Genomic DNA, 21,378 nt, shown 5'->3' with positions numbered 1-21,378 from the left:
AAACAGAAAAAAAGAAACAATCTAGAGAGATGGAGGAGCCTGATCATAGAGTCATTAGTCACACTGGAGATTTGGGGCTTTATTCTGTAAGTGTTAGAAAATTCTTGAAAGAATTTTCAAGAGTGTGAAATGATAATGCGTTTAAATTTTAGACATGGCGACAGAAGGAGAGATGGGTTTAAGGAGAAACAAAAGAGAAAGAGATAGTGGAGAGGGGTAATGAGGGCCTGAATTAGTGACATGGTAGCAGACAGGTGAAGGGAGGATACAGGAGGAGAAGAAAGAGTGATGACACACTCGTTAGGAAGATGTTCGTGTTTATGGCTTCAGTGACTCGGGTAACTGAAATAAGGAAGGAACAAAAGAGGAGCTTCAGGTTTTCGGGAGAAGGGACTGAGGTCAGTTTTGTATACACTGAATTTTGTGATGTGTGTGAGCATTGAACCAGTTATGTCCAGTAGGCATCTGGGTAAAAGAGTGTGATGTGTAGGAGAAAATATTCGGATGGGATGGTGATGCACATTTGGCAGCAATAAGCATAGAGGTGATAGAGCCACAGGAATGAATGAAACCAGCTAAAGAAGGCATACGGAAGAAGAAGGTTTCAGAAAGAATCAGGTAAACTGCAACATTAAAGGGGTGAACCAGCCCAGGGAGGAGCCTCCGCAAGAAGGAGCAGAGAGAAGCAAGAGGAAGATCCAAGAAATCTGCGGATGAAACATTTCCACATGTCAATGGCCAACAGTGTCTCTGCAACAAAGTCATTGAGTTAGGAAAGGACTGAAAATGCATCCATCCTATTTCTCAATGCCAAAATCACTAGTACTCCTTTAGGGCTGGGCGCGGTGGCTCACGCCTGTAATCGCAGCAGTTTGGGAGGCCCAGGTGGGCGGAGCGCCTGAGGTCAGGAGTCCAAGATCAGCCTGGCCAACATGGTGAAAGCCCATCTCTACTACAAATACAAAAATTAGCCAGGCATAGTGATGGATGCCTGTAATCCCAGGTACTCCAGAGGCTGAGGCAGGGAGAGTTGCTTGAACCCGGGAGGCGGAGGTTGCAGTGAGTCCAGTTCGCACCACCACAGTCCAGCCTGGGTGACAGAGGGAGACTCCGTTTCAAAATAAAAAAAAGACAAAATCACTAGTACTCCTTCAAAAAGGAAGAAGAGGGAGAGAGAGCATTTGTGTGGCATAGCAGGGCTGGTACCCAGTAACTGTGGTAGAGAAGTGAATGGAAGGTGAAAGAGGGGAGCGGTGATAGTTTCTTTCTCAGACGTGCCTGCCTGAGAATAGAGGAAATGTGTTCAAAGTGGTTCCAGGATCAGCCATAAGACCACGTGGCACTGATGGGGGCCAGGCTGATTCAACCAACTGCACCAGCCAACAGCCTCAGTGGAGAAACGGTAAGAGGAAACTCACTGGGCGGTGCCGGGAGGGAAAGTGAGGCAGCTGGACACTTCCTGACTGCCATGGAAATCAGATAGGAGGGGTAGGCAAGAGGATCCAAATAGAATGGGGCACTGGATTTGCACAGATTAGATGAGGGAAGAGGTGAAGGGAAAGTGAAGGAGGTGTCCGGGGTCCCCCAGGAACAAAAATGTCAGCACATTCCAACGTGAGCTAAGGGGACACTTCGGATAGAACTTCCCACTGTTGGTTCAGTGTGAGTAACAGGATTCAACACTATGAGAAAGGGCTGGGCTCAGTGGCTCACCACCTGTAATCCCAACGCTTTTAGGAGCCTGCAGCAGGAGGATCGCTTGAGGCCAGGAGGTCAAGGCTGTAATGAGGCATGATTGCAACACTATACCCCAGCCTGGGTGACACAGTGAGACCCTGTCTCAACAAACAAACAAACAAACACTAACAGAAAGGAAGGACGCAGGTCTTTATTAGCACGCACTCCCCAACCCCCTGCCATTCCTGGCTCCCTCCCAGGATTCAGAGTTGCTGGGCTCTGCCTGCTTAGCACTCACAACCCTGCTTAGGTCTCCAGGGGCAATCAAATGGCTGCTTCCCTTTTTGTAAGTGAAAGGTCACGTCTCCATCTGCAAAGAAAGCCATTCCTCTCATCTGTTTGCTTCTCTAGGAATGAGTATGGAACAAGAAATCTGGGGAGTGCTACGAATGGTAAATAGCAATATGCAGGGAGAATTGAAGAATAGGAAATAGGAGTGAAATCTAATTTAAACTGAGGAAATTACAAAAGAGAAACTATACCATGAATAAATACATAATATTAAAAATCTAAGGGAAAAAGATAAATAAATAATTCTTGCTTCCAGAATCTATTCTTTAGCCTGGTGCTCCTCAGAACATACCAGAGTCCTGTATCTAAAAATTGTCAGTTCAAGCTCCTTCTTTTTACATTTCTTCCCCTCCTTTTCTTTCATACGGAACAGGGGTCAGCCAATGAAGGCAAGGGGGCAGATGCAGCCCGTGACCTGCTTTTGTGTGGCCCAGGAGCTAAGAATGGTTTCTACATTTTTAAAGGATTATAACAAACAAACAAAACCAAAGTAAAATACTCAACAGAGACTGTATGTAACCTGGGAAACCTAAATTAATTTGCTATCTGGCCCATTACAGGAAAACTTTGCCAACCTCTAAGACAGATGAAGACTCTGCTGCCCAGTAAGGCACAGATGTTTTTGAGCCTACACAGCTATTCAGCAGCAGAGTTCAGACAAGAATCCGTTTCTCTTGGCTCTAAGTCCAGGGTGCTTTACCCACCATCACATCAAACATAGATGTGAAATAATTTCCACTTGAAGGTAAAAAAAATAATAAATGGAGCCTTTAGGTCTTCCTTAAGACCCACATAAATAAACTTTAAAATAAAGATTCTACTAATATTTTTTTAAGGACTCCCGGGAGAGTAATGTCAAACGGGAAGGAAATACTTAGTTATGTGCAGCACACACCTCTCCACTGTCCGTTCCTCGTCTCACTTTTCACTCTTAAAGTGTCTCCTGAAATCTGTTCTAGTCTCTGTCACCTGGAAAAGAATACTTGTGGAGAACAGATGTCAGGAAGTATGATCTGTTCATGCCAAGCGCCCATACTCCACCCTTCCCACTCACAATCACACACATAAAAGCAAACTGTGGAGTTATGTGGCAACCCACAGACATCTCAATCACACCACGTACAGTTAAGACTATGCCTAAAATGGTTTAACTGGTAATCCAAGTCGAAATGTCTCTATTTTAATACTTAAAGCAGCTTTATATGCAATCCAATCACCTAACCTTTGATGAAGTTGTATGTCCTAATCAAAACTCACCTGGAAACTTCCAAGGAAAATCCAAATGGTAATAACCCCAGCACAGAACTTCCCATACTAACCAAACCAGACTATTCTCCATGTTAGCTCTCTACTTTGAATGATCATTCCTTTAAAAAAAAAAAAAAACTCCTCTTGTGGCGGATATTGAATATCATTTACTAGGAAAGGGCAGTGATAATTTATCTGTCTTTATAAATCATAACACATTCCCCATCATCTCATCAGACATATCTCAGTGCCCATGGCCTTGTTCTGTCTTGGAGCTGGCTGGCGCTGACCCCAACTGTAACCATATTATTAACAGCATCATTAATATCCTAAAAGGCAAGAAGTCAAAATAAGAAGATAAATACAAATTTCATATAAAATACTATTTTAGAATGTTATATTAAAATAGATTTTAGAAACTAGTTTAGTTTTTTTCACATAACTACTAAGACATAATCTTAAATAACAGAATCCAGGTTCGATGTCTTTTTTTTTTTTTTTTGAGACTGAGTCTTGCTCTGTCACCCAGGCTGGAGTGCAGTGGCGCAATCTCAGCTCACTGCAAGCTCCGCCTCCCCGGTTCACGCCATCCTCCTGCCTCAGCCTCCTGAGTAGCTGGGACTACAGGCACCCACCACCATGCCCGGCTAATTTTTTTGTATTTTTAGTAGAGACGGGGTTTCACCGTGGTCTCGATCTCCTGACCTCGTGATCTGCCCGCCTCGGCCTCCCAAAGTGCTGGGATTACAAGCGTGAGCCACCGGGCCCGGCCCGATGTCTTTATTGAGTGTTCCTTCTATATCCTCTTAAGGAAAATCCATATAAAATTTTTTTTTAGAAAATGAAGAGAAGGCAGGAGGGAAGAAGAAAAGGAAAAAGGAAAGGGTGAAATAATAAGAAAAACCCTCAGCCAAATGTAGTTCATGACTTTTCAGTCCAAGGTTGTTCCATAGCTTTTAAACTATGTAGTATTATTTTTGTTATTTGTTAGAGAGTTTCACTGGTCTTTTGGGGTGATGCACAGTAGAGGTCCCAATGATGTTGCCTCTTATAGTACACCTGCCATGTTTCTTGGTATTCTAATAATGCACTTATCTAAAACCTTGTTCCTCATACCTCACTGTTGAATCAATTCATTTGTAGGTTCTTGTGGATTTCCAGTAAATACATACATACATTTTTTGAGATAAGGTCTCACTCTGTCGCCCAGGCTGGAGTGCAGTGGCACAATCACAGCTCACCGCAGCCTAGACCTCGGCCTCAGGTGATCCTTCTGCCTCAGCCTCCAGAGTAGCTGGGACTACAGATGTGCACCACCACGCCCAGCTAATTTTTTCTGTTTTTTGTAGAGATGGGGTTTCACTATATTGCCCAGGCTGGTCTCAAACTCCTGGGCTCAAGTGATCCACCTGCCTCAACCCTCCCAAAGTGTTGGGATTATAGGTATGAGCCACCATACCTAGCCTAGGAAACATATTTTTAACCAATAACCAATTTTAAGAAAATTAACAATTAGTCTAGGGTAGCTATAGATATTATTTACAAAAATCTAACAAATAAAAAAATGTGAAGTGTTTTTCTATTCTAAATAGAGCCTATTTATGACATCAAGAAATTTAGGTAAGTTTAGGGTAGGGTAGGGTAGAGTAGAGTAGGGTATTGTGTGGTATGGTATGGGATGGATGGATGGATGGATAAATTGTGCATTTGTTTCTGGGTTTATTCCCAAAGTTCAGTTTAACCAGTTAATTGACAGTTAATTTCTCACTGTTTTCATTTAGGAGAAATAACCCCTTTTGACAGCCTTTTATCTTTACAAAAGTGAGTAATTGTGCACAGTCACTAATATATTTTTCTGGCAATTATTCAACTTGCTGCTTAGCTAATAAATTATAAAAACCATTTTCATCCTGGAAATATTTCAGGACAGAAGATCCACTCTAATAACAAACAACAGAATAAAGACAACTTTCCTGTTTCAGATAAAGATTTGGTCCTATTTGCTTTTGGTCTGTGTCTTGTTATCACTCCATAGTTAATCACAATTAAGAAAAAAGTTTTGATCTCACAACTGCCTCTAGTGTCTGTCTGGCTCCAGGTGTAGAATGGAGGAGAGTGAAGAGTCTGTGTGAGTGTGCTTGCCCCTTCTCTCTCTAATTCTGCACATCTGTCTCTTTTGTCTGTATTTCCTCTTTTTAGCTCTTTATCTGTGTATCTTTCTCTGACTTGCTTATTTATTCTGTTTCTATTTTCTACTCCTTCAATTCCCCAACCCTTCTGCTGCACTTTTTCTCCTGATGGGCCCTTCTTATGGAAACAACTATACGTTTATAATACTTTTTTTTTAATTTACTAAACAGAATTTGATGTCCTCTGTTCTTGGGGGCACTGAGTAAAAGCTTTTTGTTTTTGCCAAATCCTAAACACTGTCTCCATAAGCCACATCTAGTCCCAGCTCTATAACTGAAATTCTTGGCTCCTTTTCTCTAAATCCCATACTTTCTTCAAAGTTCACCATCATTTACCCAGCTGCTTGAACCAGAAACCTAGAAGTCATCTTTGAGTTCTGTTTCCTTTACGTCCATTTCAAATCCACTGGCAGGCCTATAGGCTATCAACCCAAAACATACCCAAATCTATCTACTTCACTCCATCTACCCTACCATCCCCCTCATAAAAGGCACCAGAATCTCTTCTGCAGTCACCTTAGTATCACTGCTTCTGCTCTTGCCTTCCTTCCACAGTGGCCAGAATGAAATTTGAAAACATAAACGTATGGCCCTCCTTTGCTTAAAGGCCTCCCATGGCTTACCACTGCAATTAGCACCTAATCCAAACTCCTATACAATCTGGTCCTCACTCATCTTTTGGATCTCATCTTTTTGTTCCACAAACAGGTCAAGCTCCTTCCTGCTTCTGGCCCTGGGCATGGTCCACCCCTCTGTCTGGAATGCCCAGATTGCTGCATGGTTGGTTCCTTATTATCATTCAGGCCTCTACTTAAATATCACCTCTTCACAGCAGCCTCTGTTGACTTACAATCTAAAGCAGTCTCCAGAGACAACTCTATCATATCACCCTATACTAAGGTTCTGCAGAGCCATTATCAAATATTTCTTGCGAAATAAACTTTTTGTTTATTGCTTTGTTCTCCCAAAAGAATGTAGGCACCTTGAAAGCAGAAACCCAGCCTATCTTTTTTTTTCTTTTTTTTTTTTTTTTGAGACAGAGTCTGGCTCTGTCACTCAGGCTAGAATACAATGGCGCAATCTCAGCTCACTGCAACTTTGCCTCCCAGGTCCAAGCAATTCTACTGCCTCAGCCTCCCAAGTAGCTGGGATTACAGGCGTGCACCACTACATCTGGCTAATTTTTGTATTTTTAGTAGAGACGGGGTTTCGCCATGTTGGCCAGGCTGGTCTTGAACTCCTGACCTCAAGCGATCCAGCCGCCTCAGCCTCCCAAAGTGCTGAGATTACAGGCATGAACCACCACGCCCAGCCAACCTGGCCTATCTTATGCACTACCCCATGCCCAATAACCAGAGAGGTTCCAGGAACTCAATAAGTTCTCAATAAACATTTGATAAATGAATGGATGAATGAAAATCCCAGTCTTCCCTTACCAATCTATCCTACAATGATAATTTTCCTTTACAAATGTGCAGCATTAATTTTACTTTTAATATCTTGCAACATCTCATATAGCTCATAGCTGCTTTAAATATGATTTAACATTTCATGGCATCACCACCAACCACAAATATTAATACGTACCTCCTAGAGTTGAATGAATAAGGGCAGACAACACACACACAAAAATGCTTTTATCAGAAAATTTGCCCATTTACCTGAGTGCTCTACCTCAATGGGATCCTTGTATTTCTGGGTGTCATATGGTACAGCTGCCCAGATGGTTAAAAATAAAACTATTCATGATACATTCTCCACAGAACATCCAGGTGGGTCCTAGGCAAAGTAGTACTACGTGCAAATTGTTGTTGATATGAAATAATTTGAACAAAAAGACAGGGCCAGAAGCAGGGGCTCATGCCTATAATCCCAACACCTTGGGTGGCCAAGGTAGGAGGACTGCTTGAGGCCAGGAGTTCAAGACCAGCCTGAGCAACATAGTGAGACCCCCATCTCCACAAAAAAAATTTAGTAATAAATAAACAAAAAACAGTTATGCAGGTATTTCATTTAACCTAAGGTACAACTGGAGTAAAAGAGAAAGTGAGTGGATAGATCTGATGTAGCTTGAGAAACCATTTAGAATTTTGTTTTTAGGGAGAAAGGCATTGCTTCTCTAAACATATCAGTTGCCTTTGTTAATAACGGTCTGGTGTCCTGGTTGCTGGTTACTAAAGGGTAGGTGTCTTTAGAAGTAATGAATATTTTAGGTCTCGTCACCTTGCTTTGCCACTGAAACAATCTGCTGAAGGGAGAGGGGCCTTTATTTTGTAATTCTATCTTCTAGAAAGCTGACCTTCCTAATGAGTTGGCAAGCTATCACCATTTACCACAGCACATGCAATACTCAAGTTCAAAGTAGGTTCCATAAAAGTGGGAGCCACTCTTCAGTTTATAATCAGAGCCTATCTGATAAACAAAACAAGAAGTCTTCATTGCCCATGCAGTAGCATGAATGTGTGCTGCAACAGCACTGCAGAAAAAGTAAAAATTATGTAGCACTTCCTGGCAGACGTGACATCTGATCTTTGCACTTGTGTCATAAAACACCCTTAAAACAAGTAAAAATCTGGTGCAATTTAGTATCTGTCCATGTGTACTTGGTTGCCTATAAAGAATGTAAAATGGTTTACGGGCATCAAATTTAGAATTGTTTAAATCATCTCTGGAAAAAAAATACCGTTTTATGGGCCAGAACACATGATCATCTTTCCAGAGGTAAGCAAACACTACTATTTTGAGATAACCCCATACAGTTCAGTTTTTTTAAACCACCATTTCTTTTTTTAAAAAAATTATTTATTTATTTTCATTTATTTACTTTTAGAGACAGGCTCTCACTATGTTACCCAGGCTGGACTTGAACTCCTGGCCTCAAGCGATCCTTCCACTTCAGTCTCCCAAGTAGTTGGGATTATGGGCATGAGCCACCACACATGCCACCGCCATTTCTTTTAACATTGTTCTGAAAGGTATTCTAAAATATGAAATGCTCAGCTAATAACACAAATTGTAAGCCATTAGAAAGCAGTATTTCTATGTTGCAATGTTCCTTATCCTGTCACATATATCCCCCCTCAAGCCATTCTTCTAATGCTCACGTTCTGATCATTCAAATGATTAAACTGGCCCAATGGTAAACCTACGCTTGCCTTCTGTTGTTGGAAAAAAGACAGATCTGCTACTGCACGGTTTTCATTGAAGTTTTTTACAATTTTAAAAACAAAAAAGAAGATTAAAAGAAAAAATGACCACGCCAGGCACAGTGGCTCATGCCTGCACTTTGGCACTTTGGGAGGCTGAGGATGGGTGGGTGGATCACTTGAGGTCAGAATTTCAAGACCAGCTTGGCCAACATGGTGAAACCCCATCTCTACTAAAATACAAAAATTAGACGGGCATGATGGCACATACCTGTAGTCCCAGCTACTCGGGAAGCTGAGGCATGAGAATGATTTGAACCCGGGAGGCAGAGGTTACAGTGAGCCAAGATCATGCCACTGCACTTCAGCCTGCATGACAGAACAAAACTCCATCTCAAAAAAAAAAGAAAAGAAGAAAAAATTACTAGGACGATGTTAGAAATAAGTTTGGTTTTGACTCTGATAAAATAAACATCCCCTGGAGGGAAAAAAATACAGAATGATGATTTAAACATGAAGCAATTAAAATTTTTTTGAAATCTTCCTTCCAGAAATAAAATCAGAAAGGAGACATCTTTACGTATATACCTTTAGAGTCAGTCATAACCTTTGGTATACACAGTGAAATGAAAAGCCTGTTTGACCTCATTCTAAAGTTGTTTTGGGAAAACCTCCAGAGCCTGGTGTCTGGGACAGCACGGTGCCTTTAAATGGCCTCCTCTTCCCTGGCAGGACACGCTGGACTCCACATAAAAGGCACCTTCCACCACCAGCCAAGTGTCTGCAGACTTCGCTTCCTGAACATCCCTTGCTCAGCACTTCTTGCTCCATTCTCTGGACCTGCAGTGCCCTCTGAGAGCTCCATTTGTGGATTACTCCACTATAACTTTGGTCTGATAAATAATCCAGTCTCTCCCAGATCCCTCCCAGCCACCCTTTTGTGTAGCCTTCTTGGTTGAACACACTCCACTAATTGCCTCCAGGGTGAACTCTCTCTGCTCAACCAGGCTAAGAGACACCCTTTATCCATATATTTCAGCCAAGGGTAACCCCCACCAGGCATATCCTGATCTCCCAGATGAGAACTGATCAATGGAGACTCAAGGGAAAAGTGAAACTTGGAGTCTGTTTATGAATAAAGGTGCCAGGTGCAGTGGCTCACACCTGTACTTCTAGCACTTTGGGAGACCAAGGCGGGAGGATTGCTTGAGCTCAGGAGTTCAAGACCAGCCTGGGCAACAGAGTGAGACCCCATCTCTACTAAAAATAAAAAATTTTTAAAAATTAGCCAGGCATGGTGGCGCATGCCTGTAGTGCCACCTATTCAGGAGGCTGAGGCAGGAGGATTGCTTGAGCCTAAGAGATTGAGGCTGCAGTGAGCTATGATCACACCACTGCACTCTAGCCTGGGTGACAGAGTGAGACTCTGTCTCAAAAAGAAAGGAGAAAAGGGACCAAATGGTATCCTGTTCTGTACCTTTTCCTAAAAACCTAGTAACAATTTAGTAAATCAGTCAATACTCATGTTTTAATCTATATGTTAAATTCAGTACGAACGTTAGCAATAAAAATAAATTAACCCACTTTAATTTCCTGATTCAATAGTCACAGGCTCTGGTTTCACGTTACTGAGTTATGAAACCAATAAAACAATAATATTAAAGGAAATTCTTAAAAAGAAAAAAAAAGGATCTACAATTCTACAACTATAAAACACCAATGTACCACATGAATAAGTACAATTATTATCTGTCAATTAAAAATATATAATTATTTTTTAAAACATCAACTACTGATTTGGGGATATTCCTTTTCAGTCTTTTATCACGTACATATTCATTGCGAGATAAGATCTTTTCATAATTTGGTGCCTTTATGTACTCCTTTCCCATTTTTCATCAGGCAAATTCCTGCACTCCTTTCAAAACCCAGCTCAAATATGATGCCTTCCCCAAATACCTGCAGGCAAAGCAGTTGCTGAGCTCTTAAGGTCTCACAGCAGTCTGTTCATAACTCTACTGCAGCAGTAACCCTGCTATGGTAGAATTTATCTGTGTTCATGACTATTCTCTGACAAATTGTACACTCCATTAGAGTAAAAACCTTTCTTTATTCATCTTTATATCCCCAGGGCCTGACATATGAGCTGCTGAGTCTACATGCAAAGAAGGAATGAAACAGTTATGATCATGGTGAACATAAAATCTGGATTCAGCTTTAAGTTCATGTTATATCAAAAACATTATCTACTACCCATCTCCACCAACTGCTAGAAGGAAGAAGAAATTTGTTTGCATCACAGTCTCCCATAAGAGGTTACTAGGAAACTACAGAAGACTTGGACTTACATGAGGCTTTTGGTAGGCAGCATTAAATCCTTTGGTAACAAGACAAGGTTTCAATTACACACACACGTGCACGTATACATAATGATATGATTTGGCTGTGCCCCACCCAAATCCCATCTTGAATTGTAATCCCCATAATGCCCACATGTCATGGGAGGGACCCATAGGAGGGAACTGAATCGGTTTCCCCCATGCTGTTCTTGTGACAGTGAGTTCTCATGAGATCTGATGGTTTTATAAGCATCTGGCACTTCCCCTGCTGGCATTAATTCTCTCTCCTGCCACCCTGTAAAGAGGTACCTTCCAGCCATGATTCTAAGTTTCCTGAGGCCTCTCCAGCCATGTGGAACTGTGAGTCAGTTAAACCTCTTTTCTTTATAAATTAGCCAGTCTTGGGTAGCACATTTCTAGCAGCGTGAGAATGGACTAACATCACCCTGTTCAAATGTGAAGGGGCCTACAGCACAGTGCAGGGTGCAGATCCCACTAGCATGCTCTTATACTCAGAGATAAAACCATGTCCATTAGGACAAGTAATTCAGAGGAATTAAGAAGCAGCATGTAGAGTTGAGAAATGACTGCATTAGGTGTTTAAAAAAAACCTATGTTCAAGTTATTAGCTATATGATATTATTTGTCCATCAACAAAACATTTTTGCACTCTGCTGGATGCTGGAAATTCAGCGATGAAAGATAGGGTCCCCCTCACAAAGCTTCCAGTCTGACAGAGGAAAAAGACAATAAACAGGCAATCACAGTGCAGTATGGCTGGCACTAAGAAAGCACACTGGAGGGCCAGAGAAGCCTCCTGGAGGAAGTTAAGTCCTGAAAGAATTTAGCAAAGAAAAAAAGGTGGCATGCAGGGGTAGGGACCTGTCTTTCCAGGCAGAGGGAATGATATGCATAAAGGCCCAGCGGCAGGTATAGAATAGGAATCCTGTCTAATCACCTTACAGAGCAATTCTGAGGTTCCAATTGGATGTTGATGTGGAAGGGTAAATTCCTTTGCAAATGGTACTTATTCATAAGACTTTAACATTAAAAACCAGTTTTGCAATTCTTCAATAATTCAGAGAATCAGAAAGTAGAGCTGAAGTAAAAAACAAATAAGGTAGTTACTCTACTTCAGTGCTCCTCAGCCTTTTTTCTATATCACCCCTGTATTCGTTTACAAGGGCTGCCATAACAAAGTGCCACAGAATGGGTAGCTTCAACAACAGAAATGTATTTTCTGAATTCTGGAGGCCACGGTCTGAGATCAAGGTGCCGGCAGGGTTCCTTTCTGCTAGGCGTGGCTCCCTTTACCTTCATGTGGTCTTTCCCTCTGTGTGTGTCTGTGTCCAAATTTCCTCTTATAAGGAAACAAGTTATATCGATTAGGGTCTGCCCATATGACCTCATTTTATTTTACTGGTCTCTTTAAAGTCCCTATCTCCAAATACAGTCACATTCTGAGGTACTTGGGGTTAGGATTTCAACATACGAACTTGAAGGGAAACATTCTCCCAGCCAAAGGAAGCTTTTTAGACTTTTTTTTCCTAATCAGCTCCCTTCCCCATGAAGTTTAAATCTCTCTTTGGGGTTACAGTAAGTCTGTTCACAGCTACAATGAACATACAGAAACTCAGCAAAATGTGAATGGGTAACTACAGTGGGTATACCCATATGACGGAATATTATTCAGCCATTAAAAGGAATGAAGCACTAATAAATGCTACAATGTAGGCGACCCTTGAAAACACGCTAAGGGAAAGGAACCCATGACACAAAAGACGTCATATTTAGATATTATACGATTCCATTTATATAAAATGTCCAGAATAGGCAAATTCCATAGAGACAGGAAGCAGATTAGTGGTTGCTAGGAGACTTGGTTGCTAGGGGCTTGAGGGAGGGAGTAACCGGGAGTGATTGCTAATGGTTTCTTTTTAGGGTGATGAAAATGTCTAGAATTTACAATAAAAAATGATGAAGGGGATATTACCACTGATCCTACAGAAATACAAACTACCATCAGAGAATACTATAAACACCTCTATGCAAATAAACTAGAAAATCTAAAAGAAATGGATAAATTCCTGGACACATACACCCTCCCAAGACTAAACCAGGAAGAAGTCGAATCCCTAAATAGACCAATAACAAGTTTTGAAATTGCATCGGTAATTAATAGCCTACCAACCAAAAAAAAGCCCAGGACCAGACGGATTCACAGCCGAATTCTACCAGAGGTACAAAGAGGAGCTGGTAACATTCCTTCTAAAACTATTCCAAATAATAGAAAAAGAGGGAATCCTCCCTAACTCATTTTATGAGGCCAGCATCATCCTTATACCAAAACCTGGCAGAGACACAACAAAAAAAGAAAATTTCAGGCCAATATCCCTGATGAACATCAATGCAAAAATCCTCAATCAAATACTGGCAAACCCGAATCCAGCAGCACATCAAAAAGCTTATCCACCACGATCAAGTCGGCTTCATCCCTGGGATGCAAGGCAGGTTTAACATACGCAAATCAATAAATGTAATCCATTACATAAACAGAACCAATCACAAAAACCACATGATTGTCTCAATAGAAGCAGAAAAGGCCTTCAATAAAATTCAATACCCCTTCATGCTAAAAACTCTCAATAAACTAGTTATTGATGGAACGTATCTCAAAATAATAAGAGCTATTTATGACAAACCCACAACCAATATCATACTGAATGGCTCAAAACTGGAAGCATTCCCTTTGAAAACCGGCACAAGACAAGGAGGCCCTCTCTCACCACTCCTATTCAACATAGTATTGAAGTTCCGGCCAGGGCAATCAGGCAAGAGAAAGAAATAATGGGTATTCAATTAGGAAGGGAGAAAGTCAAATTGTCTCTGTTTGCAGATGACATGATTGTATATTTAGAAAACACCATCGTCTCAGCCCCAAAACTCCTTAAGCTCACAAGCAACTTCAGCAAAGTATCGGGATACAAAATCAATGCACAAAAATCACAAGCATTCCTATACACCAATAATAGATAAACAGAGAGCCAAATTATGAGTGAACTCCCATTCACAACTGCTACAAAGAGAACAAAATACCTAGGAATACAACTTACAAGGGACATGAAGGACCTCTTCAAGGAGAACTACAAATCACTGTTCAAGGAAATAAGAGAGGACACAAACAAATGGAAGAACATTCTATGCTCATGGATAGGCAGAATCAATATCGTGAAAATGGTCGTACTGCCCAAAGTAATTTATAGATTCAATGCTATTGTCATCAAGCTACCATTGACTTTCTTCACATAATGAGAAAAAACTACTTTAAATTTCATATGGAACCAAAAAAGAGCTCGTATAGCCAAGACAATCCTAAGCAAAAAGAACAAAGCTGGAGACATCACGCTACCTGACTTCAAACTATACTACAAGACTACAGCATACACCAAAACAGATATATAGACCAAAGGAACAGAACAGAGGCCTCAGAAATAACAACACACATCTACAACCAACTGATCTTTGACAAACCTGACGAAAACAAGCAATGGGGAAAGGATTCCCTATTTAATAAACGGTGCTGGGAAACTGGCTAGCCATATGCAGAAAACTGAAACTGGACCCCTCCTTACACCTTATACAAAAATTAACTCAAGATGGATTAAAGACTTAAACGTAAGACCTAAAACCATAAAAACCCTAGAAGGAAACCTGGGCAATACCATTCAGGACATAGGCATGGGCAAGGACTTCATGTCTAAAACACCAAAAGCAATGGCAACAAAAGCCAAAATTGGCAAATGGGATCTAATTAAACTAAAGAGCTTCTGTACGGCAAAAGAAACTATTATCAGAGTGAACAAGCAACCTACAGAATGGGAGAAAATTTTTGCATCTATCCATCTGACAAAAGGCTAATACCCAGAATCTACAAGGAACTTAAACAAATTTACAAGAAAAAAACAACCCCATCAAAAAGTGGGCAAAGGATATGAATAAGGACTCTCCGTTTCCTTATCTGCACAATGAAAATTTAGGATTAGAAAATAGCTATTAACCAATAATAATTACAGAAGTTGCTCACCCATTATATGAATAGACACTTTTCAAAAGAAGACATTTATGCAGCCAACAAACATACAACAAAAAACCCATCATCACTGGTCATTAGAGAAATGCAAATCAAAAACCACAACGAGATACTATTCACTCCAGTTAGAATGGTGACCATTAAAAAGACAGGAAACAACAGATGCTGGAAAGGATGTGGAGAAATAGGAACACTTTTACACTGTTGGTAGGACTGTAAACTAGTTCAATCATTGTGGAAGACAGTGTGGTGATTCCTCAAGGATCTAGAACCAGAAATACCATTTGACCCAGCCATCCCATTGCTGGGTATATACCCAAAGAATTATAAATCATTCTACTATAAAGACACACGCAAACATATGTTTATTACAGCACTATTCACAATAGCAAAGACTTGGAACCAACCCAAATATCCATCAATGATAGACTGGATAAAGAAAATGTGGCACATATACAACATGGCATACTATGCAGCCATAAAAAAGAATGCATTCACGTCCTTTGTAGGGACATGGATGAATATGGAAACCATCATTCTCAGCAAACTAACACAAGAACAGAAAACCAAACACTGCATGTTCTCACTCATAAATGGGAATTGAACAACGAGAACATATGCGTACAGGGAGGGGAACATCATACACAGGGGCCTGTCGGGGGTGGGGGAACAAGGGGAGGAAGAGCATTAGGAGAAATACCTAATATAGATGACGGGTTGATGGGTGCAGCAAACCACTATGGCACATGTATACCTATATAACAAACCTGGACGTTCTGCACATGTATCCCAGAACTTAAAGAACACTTAAAAAAAAAAAAAGAAAGAAAGAAAATGGTCTAGAATTAGATAGCAGTGATGGTTGCACAACTCTGTGAATATACTAAAAACCACTGCATTGTGCAGAGTAGAGGGTGAATTTTACGGTGTGTGAATCGTATCTCAATAAGGCTGTGTTTTTGAAAGGAGAAAAGTAGAAGATACATGATGGAATTAAAGCAAATTTTTGTCTCTATTCTTGTTCATTACCAGATATGAAGCAACCCTGACAAAGCGAATCAGTCTGCATTGCCATAAACCATCTTTTACTAGTGTAGGTATCTATTCATTCACTCAGTTTTAATGAACACCTTTACAGCACGCAAGGTAGAAAGCTTTATGTAAAAAGAATTTATAAGAGTATAAGGATAAACAGAAGCATAATTTATGTTTCTTATACTAGATTAGCTAGAGTTCACACTTTATCTGGGCCCAAATGTCCCAATTCTGAAACTTTTATAAGTATAAAAGAGATTGGCTGGGCGCAGTGGCTGAAGCCTGTAATCCCAGTACTTTGGGAGGCCGAGGTGGGAGAATCACCTGAGGTTGGGAATTTGAGACCAGCCTGGCCAACATGGCGAAACTCTGTCTCTACTAAAAATACCAAAAATTAGCCGGACGTGGTGGCACACATCTGTAATACCAGCTACTCAGGAGGCTGACGCAGGAGAATTGCTTGAACCTGGGAAGCAAAGGTTGCAGTGAGCTGCTGAGATCGCACCACTGCACTCCAGCCTGGGCAACAGAGTGAGACTCCACCTCCAAAAAAAAAGAAAGAAAGAAAGAAAGAAATACAACCTGTGCTAACAGTAATTGTTAACATCACAACACATTAAGGCAGAGGATACACCCCAGATCTCCCATTGACAAGGTAAATACAATTTTAGACAGATAGATCCAAGATAAAAACAAGAGGAATAATCGTACATTACTTTCACTACAGGAAATTGATGCTTTTCTTCCCATGAAGTAAGAAAAGCGTCTATCTGAAAAGACACTGGTTACTGCAGGTACACTCCACTGTCACCAGTGTCTTTCTTGCAAGGACTCAATCTGCTCCCTTCCTGTGTTATCTTAAGTTTATCCTAGGGCAAAAACTTTAGGAGAATAAAAGTCTTACCAAAAGTAAGCTATTTGATTCTCAGAAGTTGTCAGTACAAATAGGGCTATCATGCCAGCTATTTTATTTCAGATAACATGAGGAGGATCCAACTTTTTAAAAAAGGCTTACAAGGTCTTTTTATGGCACGGTAGTCAATGATGGCAAAATGTCAAAGACGCCATGCCAGACACAACACACAACCTCTGTCATCAGCGTTTTACCAGGGTAGCTGCTAGGCAGAAAAGACAATTCTCTGCCTCTCCTCCTGAGAACCTAAAAAGGTGTACCTGCCTGTGGACACACACACGCACACACACACAGCATAGCCCCTGACACACACACACACACACACACACACACACACAGAGCATAGCCCCTGACACACACACACACACACACACACACAGCATAGCCCCTGACACACACACACACACACACACACAGCATAGCCCCTGACACACACACACACACAGCATAGCCCCTGACACACACACACACACACACAGAGCATAGCCCCTGACACACACACACACACACACACACACACACACACACACACAGCATAGCCCCTGGCATTCCTGCAGTATTTACCCAACAGACTCCTTCTGCAACACAGGTAGGAAAAGTCTACAGAAACGTCAGGGGGGCTGGAAGCTAAAAGTGTTTGACTCCCCATCACCACCCCGAGCAGAGCAGCTTTAGCACCCAGTGTCCTGGGAATCACGCTGGAGAATTTCAAAGAGGAAGGGAGCTGTGTTGCTAGACAAGTCAGGAAAGAATTCTTAGGTGGTGCTAGAGCTGTTAAAATGGGCAAGGACTCAGGCTGGGTGCGGTGGCTCACGCTTGTAATCCCAGCACTTTGGGAGGCCGAGGCGGGCGGATCACGAGGTCAGGAGATCGAGACTACGGTGAAACCCCGTCTCTACTAAAAATACAAAAAATTAGCCGGGCGTGGTGGCGGGCGCCTGTAGTCCCAGCTACTCGGGAGGCTGAGGCAGGAGAATGGTGTGAACCCGGGAGGCGGATCTTGCAGTGAGCCGAGATTGCGCCACTGCACTCCAGCCCGGGCAACAGAGTGAGACTCCTCTCAAAAAAAAAAAAAAAAAAAAAGGGCAAGGACTCAGACAGGGAGAGAGGAAGTGGAAGGAGTGTAGACAAAGCACAAGGTGGAGAAGGCGTGGAACCGGGCGGAGAAGAGAGGGACGGAGCTGGCCGCCCTGAGCAGAGATCACACCTGAGAGTGCTGGGTGAAGAGCATGGACCAGAAATGCACCGTGAACCAAGCAAAGAAGGCCTTAAGTGCCAAGCTACGGACTTTCTCGATTTTTTTCTTTTTGTGTAGCTGAAGGGAATCACCGTTGGCTCCAAAACATCTGACTCTCCGTTTCCTTATCTCCACAATGAAAATTTAGGATTAGGAAATAGCTATTAACCAATAATAATTACAGAAGTTGCTCATCCATTATATGCAGAGCTGTAGGCTAAGCTTGTAGAAACATTATCACATTTAATTAAGCCCCTTCTAGTTCCGACCTGCTATGACTATTTGAAAGAGTCCATCTCTCTAATTGATTCTCATTCCTCCTTTGATCTGGTATAGTCTCTTTTTTGGAGCAGGGAAAGAGAAAGACTGAGACAGCTTCTCTGCTGCTCCAGGACTATTCTGGCAGCTTTCTATTGCTCATTCTTTAACAGGACAAAGGGTCCTCCCTATCCTTTCTTCTTTCCCTGATATATAATGTTCCCTGGGGGGGAGTCATCTGAGGCTAGTTTAGAACAAAAGCTAACTGAGTGCCTTAAAATAGGAGCTCTCGGCCGGGCGCGGTGGCTCACGCTTGTAATCCCAGCACTTTGGGAAGCCGAGGCGGGCGGATCACGAGGTCAGGAGATCGAGACCATCCTGGCTAACACAGTGAAACCCCGTCTCTATTAAAAATACAAAAAAAATTAGCCGGGCGTGGTGGCGGGCGCCTGTAGTCCCAGCTACTCGGAGAGGCTGAGGCAGGAGAATGGCGTGAACCCGGGAGGCGGAGCTTGCAGTGAGCCGAGATGGTGCCACTGCACTCCAGCCTGGGCGACAGAGCGAGACTCCGTCTCAAAAAAAAAAAAAAAAAAAAAGGAGCTCTCTAAACCCATACCTAATTTTTCTCCTTGGTACTTAGAAAGGGAGAAAGATTCAGTGCTTTCCACCAGACATGTGCCAGGATGAGCTCATGAGCTGGCCTTCCCTTCCCACTGGCCCAATCTCTGCACAGGAGAGTCCCGGCACTGGGTCCATAAACTTATTCTCTTCTTTAGACACTGTCCCTGAGGATTTCAGCCGTTCTCACTACTTTAAACACCATCTCTAAACTAAAGACTCTCAACTTTGTATCCCCGACTGCGATCTTTTCCATGAAATCCAAGCTCACTTGTCATTTCAACATCGACACGCCAATGTCTAACAGGTATCTGTATTAGTGTCCTAAGGCTGCAATAACACGTGACCACAAACTGTGTGGCTTAAACAACACAAACTTATTCTCTCACAGTTCTGGAGGCCAAAAGTCCGAAATTGAGGTATCGATGGGGCCACGGTTCCTCCAAAGGCTCTAAGGGAGGACCCTTCCCTGCCTCTTCCACATCCTGAGGCTCCTGGCATTCCTTGGCTTATGCCAGCATCACTCCAATCCCTGCCTCTGTCTCCACACAGCCTTCTCCCTTCTGTGTCTCCGTGTCCTCTTCTCCTTTCACAGGGACACCAGTCACTGGATTTAGGACTCACCATAAATCCAGGATGATTCCATCCCAAGATGTTTAACCAATTACATCTGCAAAGACCTTACCTCCAAATATGGCCATATTCTAAAGTTCCAAGTGGACATGAGTCTCAGGGAGGGGGGGAGGGTCACTCTTCAGCCCACCACAGCACTTAAACTGTCCAAAATCAAACTCCAGATCTTTGTGCACAAAATCCATCCCCTGCTGTAGTCCTACCACCTCAGTCGGGGCAAAAACCTTGGCATCATCCTTGATTCCTCATTCTCTCACACCCCACGTCCACGCTGCAAGTAAATCCTATTGGCTCTAACTCCAAAGTATGTCCAGAATCTGACCCTTCTCTATCACTGTTGCTCTGGTCCAAGCTGCCAGTATCCTTCTAAGTAAATGGTCTCCCTGCTCTTATACTCCTTCCCCTAAAGTCCATTTTCAATGCTAGACAGATCTTTGGAAAATACAGATCATGTCACTCTGATGCTTAAAACCCTCCAAAGTCTGCCTGTCTCATCTGGAATAAAAGTCAAAGTCCTTCTGATGGCCCTCCAGGCCCTATAGAGTCTGATCCTGGTTTCCTCAGACCTCCTCTCCTGCTGTCCCCACCATTCCCTCCCCTCAGGCTGCAGCGGCTCCGTATTGTTGCTTAGATCTGGCAGGCAGGCTTGGCCTTGGCCCGTTACACTTGCTGTTCCTTCCCTCTGAAGTGTCCTTTCCCCAGATCACCATAGGACTTCTTGCTCTTCTACTGCCTGCAGCTCTTTGTTCGAATGTCAGCTTCTCAGAGACGCTGTTCCTGACCATCCTATCCAAAGCCACCACCACCACCACCTTCCCAACCTCCTATGCCTGATCCTTCTTCCCTGCCTTTCTTTCCCCAACTCTGGGCCATGACCTGAAATATGATCTCTCTTATCCATTTGCTGCCTGCAACCTCACACACACACTGGAATGTGAGCTCCACGAGGGCAAGGACATCTCCAGGATCTAAAATTACCTCTGGCCACATAGTAAATACTCAATAAATATTTTTGAATGAATGAGAGAATGCAATGCAACCATTTGGTCTGAAAAATGAAGTAGACGGCCAGGCGCGGTGGCTCACACCCGTAATCCCAGCACTTTGGGAGGCCGAGGCAGGTGGATCATCTGAGGTCAGGAGCTCAAGTCTAGTCTGGCCAACATGGTGAAACCCCATTTCTACTAAAAATACAAAAATTAGCTGGACATGGTGGCGTGCTCCTGTAATCCCAGCTACCCAGGAGGCTGAGGCAGGAGAATCGCTTGAACCCAGGAGGTAGAGGTTGCAGTGAGCCGAGACCATGACACTGCACTCCAGCCTGGGTGACAGAGCAAAAATAAATAAATACATAAATAAATAAATAAATAAATAAATAAATAAATAAATAAATAATGAAGTGGAGAGAACTAAACTTGTCATGCAAATGAAGTGCAGAACCAAGACCTGTTTTTCTGTTAGCTGATAAATGCTAATTAAGTACATGAATCCATGCTAATAATAGGCTATCCCGCCCAGGCAAAGAATTAGATTTTTAAGAGGAACCCTTTAGAGACAGGTATCCAGATCCAAAGAAGTGAATCAAATGATGGAAATTTGAATATTATACGGCATGTTTTGGGGCAGGCCAGATTCTTCAGCACA

General features: G+C 42.3%; 1 protein-coding gene across 2 annotated transcripts in view; it reads right to left on the bottom strand.

Annotated features, from left to right (window-relative positions):
- The window catches only part of CRACD (capping protein inhibiting regulator of actin dynamics), a 297,196-nt gene that overhangs the window by 257,314 nt on the left and 18,504 nt on the right, over positions 1 to 21,378 (bottom strand). The gene's annotated exons all lie outside the window — the stretch shown is intronic.

Source organism: Hylobates moloch, unplaced genomic scaffold (genome assembly GCF_009828535.3).
Source record: "Hylobates moloch isolate HMO894 unplaced genomic scaffold, HMol_V3 SCAFFOLD_2, whole genome shotgun sequence".
NCBI classification, from domain to species: domain Eukaryota; kingdom Metazoa; phylum Chordata; class Mammalia; order Primates; family Hylobatidae; genus Hylobates; species Hylobates moloch.
The sequence above is the reverse complement of the archived record's forward strand: the minus strand, read 5'-3'. Positions and strand labels throughout refer to the sequence as shown.